Source organism: Heterocephalus glaber, unplaced genomic scaffold (assembly GCF_053883595.1).
Source record: "Heterocephalus glaber isolate CG9 unplaced genomic scaffold, H.glaber_assembly_v1.0 deba00001719, whole genome shotgun sequence".
Lineage (NCBI taxonomy): Eukaryota > Metazoa > Chordata > Mammalia > Rodentia > Bathyergidae > Heterocephalus > Heterocephalus glaber.
In genome coordinates, this window is record NW_028258432.1 from 8,406,727 (window position 1) to 8,421,122 (window position 14,396).

At 36.3% G+C, this 14,396-nt stretch overlaps 1 protein-coding gene and 1 pseudogene across 3 annotated transcripts in view; one reads left to right on the forward strand and one right to left on the reverse strand.

The window, feature by feature from the left end:
• Positions 1-14,396, reverse strand: part of Lnx2 (ligand of numb-protein X 2) — an 87,198-nt gene that overhangs the window by 52,956 nt on the left and 19,846 nt on the right. The window lies entirely within an intron of this gene.
• On the forward strand, positions 1,969-2,560 carry LOC101701400 (large ribosomal subunit protein uL6 pseudogene; annotated as a pseudogene).

The window sequence follows — 14,396 nt, forward strand, 5'->3', positions numbered from 1 at the left end:
AAAAACAAAAACAAAAAACAAAAAAAGTCTTGTTAAGTTTCCCAAATATTGACAGTTCTTAAACTTTCCATATGTACTGGACTTTAATGCACTACTAAAGAGCCTCTACCTTTAGGCATAGTTTTGTGAGAAGCTTCTAAAAGTGGTAACAATTACCATTAGAGATTTCAATGGCTTTATTCCTAATACTGAGCTCTTTAAACAAGAACAATCATATTTCTTTGGGATTTCAATGTTGCTTTGAGGCAAGGTTTCACTATGTAGTCCAAGTCCAGGCTGGTCTCTAATTTCCAATCTGCCTGCCTCAGCCTCCTGAATACTACTGAGATTACAGCCACCACCACAGCTGACTGAAATTTTATAGTTAATTGTTTCAATATCCCAGCCCTAAATAAAACTCCCCCCAAAATCTAGTAGTCTTATCGAAAAAACATTTCCTAAAATTTAGATGTTCAACATAAGCTTTTACAACTTCTGCAGCCTGTTATCCTTTCCCCTGAGGTACTAAGTGTATTCAGAATTCATCACTTTAGAAATGCTGCATTATTCTTATAATGCCTATAGGCTTTCTACCAGTAGGAACCCACTGCAGGAAATATGTAAAATACCTGTATTTCCTAGGTCTTTACTTAAGAAATAGAGACATTTAAAAATTATGTTTTCCTAATGGAATTAATATGAGAAAATGAAAAAATGGAAACGAAGTCTTTGTAAATAGGGAGGGATGGAGAGGTTGAAGGGTGGGCAGGGGAAGCAGGAAAAAATAAGAACCAAGAGAGATTATATAAAGGTGCAAATTTCCAATGATGAATCTCATTATATCATATACCTAAAATGTACCAATAAAATAAAATTTAAATTAAAAAAAATTGTTTTCCTTTTTTTAAAAAAAACAAACAATGGATTAACATAAACAATTATATATTACCAGCTACTTCTATGTACAATGTATCTAGTTATGAATACATGCTAATACATAGTATAAACAACAAAATGCTTACTTCTCTTCTGGATGCTGATTGTGCTCTCCCAGCTATATATTTTGTAGTGGTTGAAGAAATATAAAACCATACATGAAGAATATTCTTTTGAGGGGGCCGGGGATGTAGCTCAGTGGTTCTGCCTCCTGCTTCGCAAGCACCAGGACCTGAGTTCGATCCCCAGTACCAAAAAAAAAAAAAAAAAGAATAGTTTTGTGCATTTATTTGGGGAGGTAAAAATATTGTTTGATTATATAGTAACCTGTGGTCAGGCATAGTGGAATAATATTAAGGATATGTGTACCATTTTGAAAGCACAAAATATAAAATACTGTTTGACTATACAGTAAGTTGTAGTCAGTCTTAGTGCAATAATATTAAGGATATGTGTACTATTTTTAAAGTAAATGAAACAATATCAGCTACTTAAATGTAAATAGAAAATATGAGGTACGTTGTATGCTTAACAGCTTAGCTAAAAAGGGCAGATGAGTCAGTCTTTTGTTTTGTTTTGTTTTGGTACTGGGGATCGAACTCAGGACCTTGAACTTGCAAGGCAGCCAAGGAATCACTGAGCTAAATCCCTGGCCTCAGATGAGTCAGTCTTAATACCATAATATTAACAAAATGCCTCAGACTACTGAAACTGAATTTCAAATTTAAAAAAGAAATGAAAAGGGTATAAAAGTGATATTACTGAGAATATTAACTTCTGATAGAAAAAGAGTTAATATAAGTAAATTATTTACTTCAAAACATTTTCTTTATCATCTTTTATTATCAGTCCAGGCAAATGTCTTGGAGATGGGGTGACTGAATATTTTTATTATTTAAGGACATTTACTGTAAACTTTTTAGGCATTAGTTATACCCATCTATACTATAAATCATTATCCAACCTGGCAAATATTTCCTTTTATACTTTAATATATTCTTTCGATAATGTAAAGCTTAGTGTGTAGAAATTTTAAAACAGCACTACTCTCTCTTTGCTGCATCCCCTTCGAGAATGATGAACATTTCTCAGCAATCAGATTGTCAACATTCCAGAAAACGGCAACATCACTCTGAAGGGATGCACAGTTATTGTGAGGGGCCCCAGAGGAACCCTATGGAGGGATTTCAACCATGCCAATGTAGAACTCAGTCTCCTTGGAAAGAAAAAGAAGAGGCTCTGGGTTGACAAATGGGGAAACAGGAACTGGCTGCTATTCGCTCGATCTGTAGTCATGTATAGCCACGTACAGTCATGATCAAGGGTGTTACGCTGGCTTCCATTACAAGATGAAGCCTGTGTATGCTCACTTCCCCAGCAACACTGCTATTCAGGAGAATGGGTCTCTTGTTGAAATATGGCATTTCTTGCGTGAAAAATACATCTGCTGGGTTTGAATAAGGGGAGGTGTTGCTTGCTCGGTTTCTCAAGCCCAGAAATATGAACTAATCCTTAAAGGAAATGACAATGAGCTTGTTTTAAATTCAGCTGCTTTGATTCAGCAGGCCACAACAGTCAAAAACAAGGATATCAGATGGTTATCTATGTTCCTGAAAAAGCAACAGTTCGGCAGCCTGATGAATAAGATCCAAGAGTTACCCAGCTACAGAAACAAGCTTATGGATTATAAGACCAATCTGTGATATTTTAATGATGTAATAAAAGTTCTCTATAAAAAAAAAAAGGTGCTACCTGCCATAGGGACCACATGTGACTTTTTACCTTCTTATGTTTACCTATATTTTCTAACTTTTCTAAAAAGGCCATGTATTACTTGACCAATAAAAAATCAAGCTCCCTGGGCCGGAGATTCAGCTCAGTGGTTCTGGAGCCTGCCTCTCAAGCGCAAATTACCAAGTTCGACCCCCGGTACCAAAAAAAGAGATAAAAATCAAGTTCCCTTATTTAAGAAGCAATGCATATAATCTTCAAGTAAACAAAACTGTTAATGAATTTGATAAATAGAAGGGCATGTGAGACAGGTGTTCCTAGATTCTAAGTGAGTCTGCAAGTTTGCTGCCATCCTGAAACAGTTGCTAACACTTGTAAAGACTACAGGCTCAGTTAAAACCACCAAGACTGAAAACTGAGAAATCAGGTTAATGTTTAATGACTCTTAAGTTAGGACCAAAAAAAATAAAGTAAATTTAGCTTACTGATCAGACCTATTGAGACAGAACAATGAATGACCTACTTTAGGATCCCCCCACCCTCATGGTGAAGGGAAACTCATGCAAGGAATAGTCACTAAATAAAATCCACACCCCTAGCTGGGGATTCAAAATGATAATATAATATGCACAGGATTAAGAGGGATGATGAGGAAGAGCACAGGAGTAACTGAAACTCCACTTCTACATGAAATGACATTAAGGAGACTAGGTTCCTGCCCATTCCAAGGGCACTATAAAAACACTCTCTTGCTAGGCACAGTGGTGCACCTGTAATCCCAGCACACTGGGAAGCTCAGGCAAGAGGACTTCAAGTTCAAGCCCAGTCTGGGCAATTTAGTGAGAACCTATCTCAAAATAAAAATAAAAAAGGGGTAGAAATGCATCTCAGTTAAAGATCCTGGAGTTCAACTCTCAGTGACACAAACCAAAACCAAAACAAAACTCCTATTACAGTCCTTTCATTTGAGTCAGACCAGGATTTCTGACTCTGGACAGCTTTTCCCCTTGTGCTCCAGAATAAGAATAAAAGCTTTTTGAAATCACAACAGACTACCACTGAAATACAGAAGATCATTAGTAAACATTATAAAGTATTGTACTTCCAACAAACTGGAGAATGTTGGAGAAATGGACAGATTCCTAAACACATATGAATGACAAAACCTGAACCAAAAAGACATAAAAATTCAAAAACATCTACCAACTAAGAAAAGCCCAGGACCTGGTGGATTTACTGCTGAATTTGACAAGTCCTTCAGACTGGCTATAACACCAATATTTAAACTCTTTAATGAAAATGAAAGGGAAGGAGTGCTTCCAAACTCATTCATGGAAGCCAGCATCATTCTGATTCCAAAACCAGACAAGGATCCAACTAAAAAGGAAAACTTACAGGCCACTCTCCTTAATGAACATAGATACAAAAACCCACAATAAGATATTGGCAAATAGAAGGAAACATATCATCAAAAAGAACATGCATCATGATCAAGTAGGTTTTATCCTAGGGATGCAAGGATGGTCCAACATATGCAAATCAATAAATATGATACACCATATTGACAGAAGCAAGGACAAAAATCACAGGATCATATCAGTAGATGCAGAAAAAGCTTTTGACAAAAATCTAATATCCATTCATGATAAAACCCTGAAGAAAACAGATATAGAGGGACCTTACCTCATTCTGATAAAAACCATGTAAGACAAACCAATAATAAACATCATATTAAATGGGGTTGGAAGCTTTCCATTTAAAACCAGGAACAAGACAAGGGATGTCTGCTATCACCACTCCTGTTCAATACAGTACTTGGAAAATTAGCTACAGATATCAGGCAAGAGAAAGAAATAAAAGGGATATGTATAGGAAAGAAAGAAATCAAATTACTATTATTTACAGATGACATGATCCTTTATTTTGAAATTCCATCAAAAGACTCTCAGAATAACCAAGTTCAGCAATGCAGCATGTTACAAAATCAATACACAAAAATCAACAGCATTTCTGTACACCAATAATATACATACTGAGAAACAATTAGGAAAACAACACCATTCATGATACCTCCAAACAAAATTAAATATTTAGGAATTAACCTAACCAAGGAAGTAAAAGACTATTACAGTGAAAACCACAAAACTCTGAATAAGGAAATCAAAGAAGAAATCAGAAAATAGAAAGATATCCCCTGTTCTTGGACAGGAGAACCAATATAGTCAATACTCCCATACTGATACATAGATTTAACACAATCCTAATAGTAGTATTGCTCACAGAACTAGAAAAAACAAAATTCATATTATTATAGTACCTCAATTAGGTAGAAATATTATAGGCAGTCAGACAGAGGTAGGCACTCAAGGGAATCAGTGCAGAGGACAAGAACACATTACAACTGTGGCTGGAGGCACATCTGTTAAAAGGCCAGGCCTCAAGATATAGACAAACCTCCAGTCCCACATACCTCTCCAAAGGATAAGTGGTATCACCTGGTCCAATAAAATACAGATAGACATCAGTCACCCCTTGGGTGACCAGGACCTTCTGATCCATCCCTTCCTAAAAAAGTCCTGTTCTTTCCATGTACACTTGCTTTGTGACCTGCTTCCCTACTGGATAAATACTGCCTAAGTGACGATACTTGTAATCTTATTGGTTGATCATAGTTTTGACCTATGCTGTACCCACCTTGTGATTTTGTACCCACCTCATGATTTTGCTCCATAAAACTTCCTTTGAGAAGTGAGCTCACTGGCAATCTACTTTTGGGTCCCCTCCTATCTCTGAGGAGCTATCTCTCTCAATAAAATTTTCCTATTAACCTGTTGTTCCTTAGAATTCATTCTTCGATTTCAGGGAATACGAACTCTGCGTATTTGACATCTAGCACGTTGGGAGTTATATTATTTTGCCTATATCAATGTGAGACCCAGAACAGCAAAAACAATCCTGTGTAATAAGAGCAAAGCAGGACACATCATAAACCCAGACTTCAAGATATATTACAAAGCTATAGTGATTTAAAACAAAAACAAAAAAACAGCATGATACTGGCACAACAGACTTGTAGACCAATGGAATAAAACAGAGGATGCAGAAACAACCCCAGACACATTCAACCACCTGATCTTTGACAAAGGGGCCAAAAACATATGCTGGAGAAAAGACAGCCTCTTCAGCAAACGGTGCTGAGAAAACTGGCTATATACTGTACCTGCAGAACATTGAGTCTAGACCCATATCTTTCATCATGTACTAAATTAAAATAAAAATCAATCAAAGATCTAAATATCAAAACAGAAAAACTTAACCTGCTAGAAAATAAGTCTTGAAGGCACAGGGGTAGGCAAAGACTTTCCAAACAGAATCCCAATGGCATAAGAAACAACATCAAGAATCAACAAATGAGATTATATAAAATTAAAAAGCTTCTGCGCAGCAAAGGAAACAACCAACAGAGTGAAGAGATAACCTATAGAATGGGAAAAAAAATTTGCCAGCTACACCTCAGTTGGCTAATATATAGAATATATAAAGAACTAAAAAAAAAAGACCCCCTCAAATAAAAGACCCAATCAAAAAATAGACAACTGAATTGAATACTTTGCAGAATACAAATGACCCATAAATACACACACATAAAAATGTTCAACAGTCACTGACCATTACTGAAATGCAAATTAAAACATCACTGCCGGTATTTCACCTTATTCCAGTAAGAATGGCAAACATCAAGAAATCAGATAACAACAAATGCTGGTGAGGCTGCTGAGTAGGTTGGGGCTTCTACATTATTGGTAAATAATGTAAACTAGGAATGTAAACTAGTATAATCATGAAAATCAGTATGGTTCCTCAAACGTGTTTTCTCAAAAAACTAAAAATAGAAACTCCATTTGGCCCAGCTATTTCCCTTCAAAGTGTCTTCCAGAGAAAGAATTAAAGATATTAATTACAGCAATACGTGCATATCCATGTTTATAGGAGCATAATTCATAATAGCAAATCTTGGAAGCAGCCTGTATACACATCCATCAACAGACAAATGGATTTTTTAAAAATATAGTATTTATACACAATGGAATCCTTCTCTGCTAAAGAAGGATGAATTTGAACCATTCCTAGGAAAATGGATGTACCTTGAAAACACAACACTAAGTGAAATAAATCAGACACACAAGCTTAAATACTATGCAAACAGCTTCTTTCATCCAGTGGTGGCGAACCTATAGCACCTGTGCTGCAGTGGGGCATTATCATTGAAAACTCTAAAAGGTTTGCCATTACTGTACCTATATACTTACAAGTTTCTGACACGAAATATGTGAAAAAAACAAATTCACTTAAACTCAACAATCAACACAGAAAATGTCTATGACCTAGCAATCAATTCTACAGTGGGCAGCAGCTAGGTATCTAAAATTCAATTCAATTCTGTCACTACCTGGAGACAGCATCAGATCTCACAAACTGAGGGCTCAGTACTTGAGTCCCCCACACATTTCTGGTTTTATGCACAAGCCCTAGGCTGTTTTAGTGGTCCTTCTAACCAACTGGCTATAAATTGGGGCTCCCACCACACACAACTGGGTTCAATTAATTTTCTTGAGTGGCTTACTGAACTCAGAGAAAAACATTTCTGGGTTTCTGTGGAGAACACTACAAAGGATGCCAATGAACACTAGATGGGAAGAGATGCACTGACCACAGAGTTGGGGAGGGGCACAAAGCTTCCAAGCCTTCAAGGACCCCCCACCTGTTCAGCTGTCTGGAAACCCTCTGTATCCTGCCCTTTTGGGTTTTTCTGTTTCTTTTTCTGGGTACCAGAGATCGAACTCCGGTCCTTGCGCTTGCGAGGCAGGTGGCGGAACCACTGAGCTAGATCCCCAGCACCTTTTTGGGTTTTTATAGAGGCATCACTGCACAGGCAGAAGTGATTAAATCACTGGCCACTGTGATCAGTTAAATGTTCAGCTCCTCTCCCCTCACCAGAGGCTGGGAGGTGGGGCTGAAAGTCCCAACCCTCCAACAGGGTCTTGGTCTTCCATTGACCAGCTCCCACCCTGACATTACATAGGGACTATGGGCCACCAGTCAGCTCCCTAGCACACCAAGACATTTATCACTTGGAGGATTCCAAGAATTTTACAAGTTCTGTCAGGAAATAAGGATAAAAAACATAAAACATGTATTTCACAACACTGTGTTCTCAAAAATAAAGCTCCCATGTTTGTTCCAGTGTCAGTCATTAACTCCTCTGTCATTAGATCTCTCCTTGGGAGAAAAGCCTTAAAGTCCTGTGGCTAATCAGAAATCAACCTGTCAGGATTGAGTTTGTCATAGAATTGAGTTCAGATCCTTCTTGCCCTGTCTCTTCCATGTGATTCCTTCACCAGAATCTGGCCCCTTGATTTCTCACTCTTCAGATCTGTGAAAAATAAATTTCTTTTCAAATTGAGGGAAGGGCCACGGATGTAGCTCAGAGGCACCATGCCTGCCTCGAAATCGCAAAGTCCTGAGTTTGATCCCTGGTACCAAAAAAAAAAAAAAAAGAGTTGGCAAATTGAGGCAGGGAGCAGGGGAAAATAGTTCCAGTGAGCACTTGCCTAGCATGCATGAGGATCTGGGTTCCAAGACAGTGGTGGGGGTTGGGGTGTGGATAACACCTTTCCTATTTCTACTGATGAGGCTCGAGACCCCAAGATATGGCACCTTGGCAGGAGAGGAAACAGCAACAGCAAAAAAATCTGTCTGACCTTCTCTCCTTCTTCTCCATGTAGGCCATAAAAAATTTTTCTGGGGGTGTAGCTTAGTAGTAGAGCATTTAGTGTGAGGTCCTGGGTTTCCCTCCCAGCACAAGGAACAAAGCTTCAAAAACAAAACATTTTAATAGGAAGAGTTTGCACAATGTAAATGGATTATGCATGGAGAAGGTCTAAGGGATGGTCTATAGCAGAGGAACTACAGTAGACACTGAGGGGCTCTGTGTCAAAATATGATGGGACTGACGTGGTTAGATCTATGTGGCAGGCCAGTAATTGACACTGGGAATTGGTACGGGTAAGGGGAGGGGGGTATGACAATAATGAAGGAAGGCAAAAATCAGGAAGTTACTGCAACAGTCAAGATGAATGAAACAACAGCTTGAACTAAGGCCGTGCCTAGGAACAGTAAAAGTGGAATGGATTTGAGCAAATTCTAAGATGTGTGTATGTGGTGTGTGTGTAAGAGAAGGGCAAGTAAGCAAGATTAGACAAGGTGATAACACACTAAAATCAGCACAGACGTATCAGAGAAAACAGAACTGTAAGTAAATGTTCTTGCATTCCTCAGAATTCAAGAAGTTTCTCAGTCATAAATACAAGCATTTCCTGGTATATGCAAAAGCCAAAATAGTCCATATAATATTTCACTCTGTGAACTCAGTTTGTTGAAAAATAAGATGTCTTTCAAGATGTATGCCAAATGTTCATCATTAGGATGAGTTGCAGTCAGCCCGAGGCAGGGATTAACTTAAGAGGTCAATTCTGACTCTAAAAGGAATAGATTTGGGGAGATAATTATGACAGTTCACATTTATTGAACACTTACTATGTGTTGGGCCTGTAGGAACACAATAGCTGAATTGAGGAATTAAGAAATTTGATCCTCATGATTAACCTACACTGGGTATCACTCTCAATTTCCTCCGTATTTTTCAGATGAGGAAACAGAGTGAGAAACATTAAGAAATCTGGGTGTGATGGCTCATGTGTGCAATCCCAGCACTCTCGAAGGCAGCAGTAAGAGGATCACAAGTTCAAGCCCTGCCTGAGAAAGTTAGCAATTAAGCAAGACTGCCTCAAAATTTAAAACAAACAAACTGCCAGGTGTGGTGGTGCATATCTACAATCCCAGCACTCTGAAGACTGAAGCAGAGGATCCTGTGAGTTTAAGGCCAGCCTCAGCTACACAGTGAGTTCAAGACCAGGCTGAACTACATAGTGAGACCCTGTCTCAAAAAAATAAAACAACAACAACAACAAAAATTAAAGATGGGTATATAGCTCAGTGCAAGGGCCTTGGGCCCAGTCCCCAGTATCACAGAAAAAGAAAAAACAAAAAAGAAAAGGAAGGAAGGAAGGAAAAAAGGAAGGAAGAAAGTTTAGATTAAATAACTTGCCCAAGACCCCAAAGTCAGCAACTGATGGAATGATTCAAATCAGGCAGTATGATTCCAGGGCTATAATTTGTGAAGTATATATTTTACTTAAGTAATACATACAAAAAGTATGGTAAATAGAGATTTTACAAACCAAAATACAAACATACATGTACATACACATGCATGAACATATATAGATGATACATACATATAGACAATAGATCAATGGGTAAATTATTTTTCTTCTATGGTCACATCACAGACTAATTTCCTGAAGAAAACATGTTACTTTTTATCCAAGGACCAAAATGTTACATGGATTCATTTCTTAGTCTCACAAAAATTTCCAACAATTTTTAATTTTCATTTAAAAATCTTTATTGTCATAAAATGAAGCCTTTAAAATTGACATCTCTTTTTACAGTCACAAAATTCAAGAAACTTTGTGCTTCTGTGTTTAGATATCAAAATCAACTTGAAATAATATAAAACTGAGTAGCAGCTCAAATTTTGAGATAGCAATCTTTCCAAAGGCTTTTTTTTTTTTGGTACCGGGGAATCGAACTCAGGTCCTTGAGCTTGCGCAGCAGGCGTCGAAACCACTGAGCTAAATCCCCGCCCCTTCCAAAGGCTTTTTGAAAAGCATCCACTTATATTTGCCAAGAAGCACAAAATTTTTATAGAGCTCTGAATGAAAAGTTCATGAACAAAAGATGTGTAAAGAAATGTTTTAGAGGGCCAGGGATTTAGTTCAGTGGTGCTGCCGCCTGCCTCACAAGCGTAAGGTCCTGAGTTCAATCCCTGGTACAAAAAAAAAAAAAAATGTTTTGACCAGCCTTAAAGCTTTCTTCCTCTGAGGCCTTGGAAGTACAGATATCAAAAAAAGCCTGTGTATATCCTCATTGGAACAACACTACTAAGGCCATTTAACATTACCTTGTAAATTAATCTTTCAAGATCTGGAATTTCTTTCTTTTTTTCTTGTCAATGACTCTCAGGTATGTGGATGATTTTGGGTATAAGTGACTATTTCTATCTACTACCATTCTCCATGCAATCTGAATTGTGATTCTAATAAGAAAAGATCACCTATGTTACCGATGATATAATCACCTTCTAGCTATGTAAAGGTCAATTACTAATCTATATAAAGTATTCATTAGGAAAGAATGAAGAAACAGTACAAACTTAAATAACAAAGGTATCTAGAAGAAATAAAACAACACTCACTTTCAGCAATTCTTTTGCTTTCCAGAAAATTATCTTAATGAATAGGAAGAATTTCAAATGTATACTGGGAAAAAGAAATATTTCACAACTTTCCCTCAAATTAGATTTGTGCACTTTGGATTTCAAATGTGAGAAACATCTAAATACTTAAACTTGAATGTTTTGGTTACAATGGCAGCAAATAACATTGAGAGTATTACAGCAACCTTGACAATCTTTTGATTGTTTCCAAGGAAACAGTCTAAGAAGAAAATCTAAGAGTAAAAACAGAGTATTTTTAAAAAACACTTTGTTTTTCCTCATTAGTTAACTAGTGTGGCACATGGCGTGTACACTAACAAGTACATAAATTAACCATTAGAAAATTCACAACTCATTCAACAAATATTTGTTGCTTACATACTGCATGCCAAATATCATGCTAGGAGACAAGGTTACTTTGGATAGCTAAATAGTCCCTGCCCTCACAGAAATTAATCTAGTACTGTACAAACATATTAATTAGCCAATGACACAAATAGGGTCATAATGTAATGCATTATAGCTTAACTTTTCTAGTAGTCAAGGAAGAAAACAGAAACTATTAACTTCAATAATATATTTTATTAATTCACTAAATAAAAAGTATTATATTACCATGTGATCAACATGTAAAAAAACCTGTGCTATCTTACATTCTTTTATTTTATGTTTACATCACATTTCAATTGGGACTAGCCACATTTCAAATGCTTGTTACATAAGCTTATGCTTAATGTATTGGACAGCACATTATGCCTAACTGTATCAGACAGATATTATTCCAGTGAAGATGAAAAACTGTATGGTGGGAGTAAATGAGTCCCGTCATTTGAACAACTTAAAATCTGACTAACAGATTAATCACTATACAAGCAAAGTATATGCAATGCAGAAACAAGCATAACCACAGAATTATTAAGTAAAGAATTCCTATGTAATACTAAATAGATACTATACTGTAGGATTCTTTCAGCAGTGGGATTAGGGATAGTACAGACTCACAGTCCTTGTTCAGCCTCCACAATATTGCCAATAAAAGCCCCAGAATCACATCTTCTCCCTCCGAAGAAGACTGGCTAGGATAGTGTTATCTATTCTGAACCAATCACTGTCACCTGACACTTTAATTGGCCAGACCTGGGTTACTTTTAAAACAAGGCACTGAATCATCTTTCCCAGAAGCACAAAACTAAAGTAGAAAAAGAGGAAATCAAAAAGTACCCAAAAGAGGAAATCAGGAGCTGCAGCTGGAAGAGAAAGAATGCGGAGCATCAAAACCCAAATGTCTATTATTTTAACTTCTCATTCCCAAGACCATGCTAAATGTTCAGCATTATCGCACTGCTTACTTCTGTAGCAGCCTACTGATCCAAAGCCCTCAGAGAGGAATCTATGAATTTCCCAGTTGTCATTCTGGGTTATGTGCCCCCTGAGGAGTAAGTCATACATTTGGTTGATTTTCATTTAATCATTCTGTATTACCTTACTGCTTTTCTTCCTACTCAAACTGGGAGAGTCTTAAAAAGTTCATTTTCAGTGTTTTAACTATTCCCTTATAACTCTATTCATTCACTATTACTACATGCTAGACCCCATACTAATTGCTTTACAATAATTATTTCTCTTATTCATTCCAACACACCTTATGAAAGAGTTATGATCACCATTTTATAAATGAGAAAAATGAGACTCAGGGAAGTTAAACAAATAGGATATAAGCAAATGAGATGGGATTCAAATCCATCTAATTCCGCAGATCACATTCAGTGGTACCTGAAACTGGGAAATTTTTACTGTTGCCTCTCTCTTCTCCATCATTAAAAACAAACAAACAAATAAATAAAAAAGCATTATATAAGCAACATGTGATATATTTCCAGAGAAACTACATGATCTGTAACACTCTCTGAAGATTCTGCTGAGGAAAACTATGAAAGTCTCAAAGAAAGACAATTCTATTGATAAGCTAGAATGTTTCTCTGCACTGTAATTCCTCAAATATGGCTCTTTTACTATAATTAGCAATAGAGATAAATGTGCAAAAAAATCTCAGGGATAAGTTCATATATGAAATGGATAAGTGACAGTGAAGCAAAGAGACAAAATAAAATTTATAAAATAATACATCCTTCATGAAGAGATCATTAACATTTCATTATTTTCCAAACATGAAAAATTTCAAGCACATAGCAAAGTTCAGTTTCTTCAGTTAACATCTGTATCTTGAGTCTACCACTGACATTTTACCATACTTGTTTTAGCATATATCTACCCATCCTTTCCAATCTTTTCATGCATTTCAAAGTAAATTGTAGAAGTCAACATACTTCTAAATATGACAAGTGCATATATCTATGTGACACAAATCACTATTAAGATGCAGAGCAGAATCATTACTCCAGAAGGTTCCCTCATTCCCCTTCCTAGTCAATCCCTATTATCACCACGAGAGGCAACCACTCCTCTGAAACATTTTCATCACAGACGAGTTTTATCTAATGGGAACATAAAGTACTATGTATTCTTTTGAGTGAAGCTCCTTTTACGTGCCATGATTTTGAGATTCATCTATGTGACGTAGGTATTAGTAATTGTTTCCAGATTTTGGTGATTACGAACAAGAGCTTCTATGAACATGTTTTCATTTCTCTTGAGTAAGCACCTAGAAGTGAAAGGCTTGAGAAATAGGGTAGATATATGCTTAGTTTCATATGCAATTGCCCAAAGTGGTCATAACATTTTATAATCCCAGCAAGAATGTATGAGCTCTAGTTATTCCTTATCTTTTGCTAACATCTGATGTTGTCAGCCATAAATGTTAGCTGTTCTATTATAATGATCAATTAACATTTTGATTACTTTTAAGTTGAATCTATTTGTAAGAACATTACAAAGCACAAGAATGAGTTACATGAAACAAAATATTAAACTACAATTTTATAAATTTTTATAGTTTTTATATAAACTTTTTTCACTTTCTAGAAGTCACATGATTGAAACTACTTTCATTTAATATATCATGAAACAATTATGCTGTCAAATATCAGCACTGTTACTTAGGAAACTGGTGTTAAACTTTTCTTTCTGTTCAACTTACTAAATAACATCAGCAACTTATGGCTCATTTAATCCATAATTTAGATCCATAATATGAACTGAAAGACATCTGTTAAACAGAACACTGTCGTTCTCTTAATTCTTGTTTTCTATATTCAAATAATTTTGTCATCTTTTCCAACATAATTCTTACAATTGCAAGTTAATGTCTTTTAATTAAGTTCAGGGGAAACAAGAATAGCACCTAATGTTACCCTTAAAAACAAAAACCTATCTTGGTACAACAGCGCAT